The sequence below is a fragment of the Arachis ipaensis genome, chromosome B4 (assembly GCF_059453495.1).
Source record: "Arachis ipaensis isolate K30076 ecotype BB chromosome B4, ASM5945349v1, whole genome shotgun sequence".
NCBI classification, from domain to species: domain Eukaryota; kingdom Viridiplantae; phylum Streptophyta; class Magnoliopsida; order Fabales; family Fabaceae; genus Arachis; species Arachis ipaensis.
In genome coordinates, this window is record NC_142439.1 from 97,585,603 (window position 1) to 97,588,188 (window position 2,586).

At 42.0% G+C, this 2,586-nt stretch overlaps 1 non-coding gene across 1 annotated transcript; it reads left to right on the top strand.

The window, feature by feature from the left end:
- Nucleotides 1-1,960: 1,960 nt before the first annotated feature.
- LOC148568497 (small nucleolar RNA R71) lies at nucleotides 1,961-2,068 on the top strand. Its single transcript, XR_015881655.1, has one exon. It is a non-coding gene; the product is annotated as a small nucleolar RNA R71 (small nucleolar RNA).
- The last annotated feature ends 518 nt before the right edge of the window (nucleotides 2,069-2,586 follow it).

A 2,586-nucleotide genomic window follows, 5' to 3' on the forward strand; every position in this document is an offset into this window, starting at 1 on the left:
CGCCAGAACCATGCTCTGTTCTGGCGTTGAACACCCAAAACATGCTTCTTACTGGCGTTTAAACGCCAGTAAGGTCTTCCTCCAGGGTGTGATTTTTCTTCTGCTGTTTTTGACTCCATTTTTAATTTTTATATTTATTTTGTGACTCCACATGATCATGAACCTATAAAGACATATAACTAAGAAAAATATAGTTAGATAAATAAAAATTGGGTTGCCTCCCAACAAGCGCTTCTTTAATGTCAATAGCTTGACAGTGGGCTCTCATGGAGCCTCACAGATGTGCAGAGCTTTGTTGAGACCTCCCAACACCAAACTTAGAGTTTGGATATGGGGGTTTGACACCAAACTTAGAGTTTGGTTGTGGCCTCGCAACACCAAACTTAGAGTTTGACTGTGGGGGCTTTGGTTGACTCTGCTTTGAGAGAAGCTTTTTCTGCTTCCTCTCCATGGATGCAGAGAGAGATCCTTGAGTTGTAAACACAAGGTTGTCCTTATTTAATTGAAGGATCAATTCTCCTCTGTCCACATCAATCACAGCTCTTGCTGTGGCTAGGAAAGGTCTTCCTAGGATGATGGATTCATTCTCTTCCTTTCCAGTATCCAGGACTATGAAATCAGTAGGGATGTAAAGGTCTTCAACCTTCACTAGCACGTCCTCTACTTGTCCATAAGCCTGTTTTCTTGAATTGTCTGCCATCTCTAGTGAGATTTTAGTAGCTTGCACCCCATATATTCCCAGTTTCTCTATTACAGAGAGGGGCATGAGGTTTATTCCTGAACCAAGGTCACACAGAGCCTTAAAGATCATGGTGCCTATGGTACAAGGTATTATGAACTTTCCAGGATCCTGTCTCTTCTGAGGCAATGTCAGTTGATCCAGATCACTTAGTTCATTGGTGAACAAGGGAGGTTCATCTTTCCAAGTTTTAATACCAAATAATTTGGCATTTAGCTTCATGATTGCACCAAGGAACTTGGCAGCTTGCTCCTCAGTAACATCCTCATTCTCTTCAGAAGAGGAGTACTCATCAGAGCTCATGAATGGTATAAGGAGGTTCAATGGAATCTCTATGGTCTCTAGATGAGCCTCAGAGTCCTTTGGTTCCTCAGAGGGAAACTCCTTATTGATCACTGGATGTCCTAGGAGGTCTTCCCCCTTGGGATTCACGTCCTCCTCTCCCTCTTTAGGTTCGGCCATTTTGGTTATGTCAATGGCCTTGCACTCTCCTTTTGGATTCTCTTCTATATTGCTTGGGAGAGTACTAGGAGGGATTTCAGTGATCCTTTTACTCAGCTGGCCCACTTGTGCTTCTAAATTTCTAATGGAAGACCTTGTTTCATTCATAAAACTCACAGTGGCCTTAGATAGATCAGAGACTAAATTTGCTAAGCTAGATGGATTCTGCTCAGAATTCTCTGTCTGTTGCTGAGTGGATGATGGAAAAGGCTTGCTATTGCTAAACCTGTTTCTTCCACCATTATTAAAGCCTTGTTGAGGCTTTTGATCCTTCCATGAGAGATTTGGGTGATTTCTCCATGATGGATTATAGGTGTTTCCATAAGGTTCACCTAAGTAATTCACCTCTGCTATTGCAGGGTTCTCAGGATCATAAGCTTCTTCTTCAGAAGATGCCTCTTGAGTACTGTTGGATGCAGCTTGCATTCCATTCAGACTCTGAGAAATCATATTGACTTGCTGAGTCAATATTTTGTTCTGAGCCAATATGGCATTCAGAGTATCAATTTCAAGAACTCCCTTCTTCATAGGCGTCCCATTATTCACAGGATTCCTCTCAGAAGTGTACATGAACTGGTTATTAGCAACCATGTCAATGAGTTCTTGAGCTTCTGCAGGCGTTTTCTTTAGGTGAATGGATCCACCTGCAGAAGTGTCCAATGACATCTTTGATAGCTCAGATAAACCATCATAGAATATATCCAGGATGGTCCATTCTGAAAGCATGTTAGAAGGACACTTTTTGGTCAACTGCTTGTATCTTTCCCAAGCTTCATAGAGGGATTCACCTTCTTTCTGTCTGAAGGTCTGAACATCCACTCTAAGCTTGCTTAGCTTTTGAGGAGGAAAGAACTTGGCTAAGAAAGCCGTGACCAGCTTATCTCAAGAGTTCAGGCTGTCTTTGGGTTGGGAGTCCAACCATATTCTAGCTCTGTCTCTTACAGCAAAAGGGAAAAGCATGAGCCTGTAGACTTCAGGATCTACTCCATTAGTCTTAACAGTATCACAGATTTGCAAAAATTCAGTTAAGAACTGAAAAGGATCTTCGGATAGAAGTCCATGAAACTTGCAGTTCTGCTGCATCAGAGAAACTAGCTGAGGTTTCAGCTCAAAATTGTTTGCTCCAATGGTAGGAATGGAGATGCTTCTTCCATGTAAATTGGAATTAGGTGCAGTAAAGTCACCAAGCTTTCTCCTTGCATTATTGTTGTTGGGTTCGGCTGCCATCTCCTTTACTTGTTCGAAATTTTCAATAAGGTTGTCTCTGGGTTGTTGTAATTTAGCTTCTCTTAGTTTCCTCTTCAGAGTCCTTTCAGGTTCTGGATCAGCTTCAACAAGAATGCCTT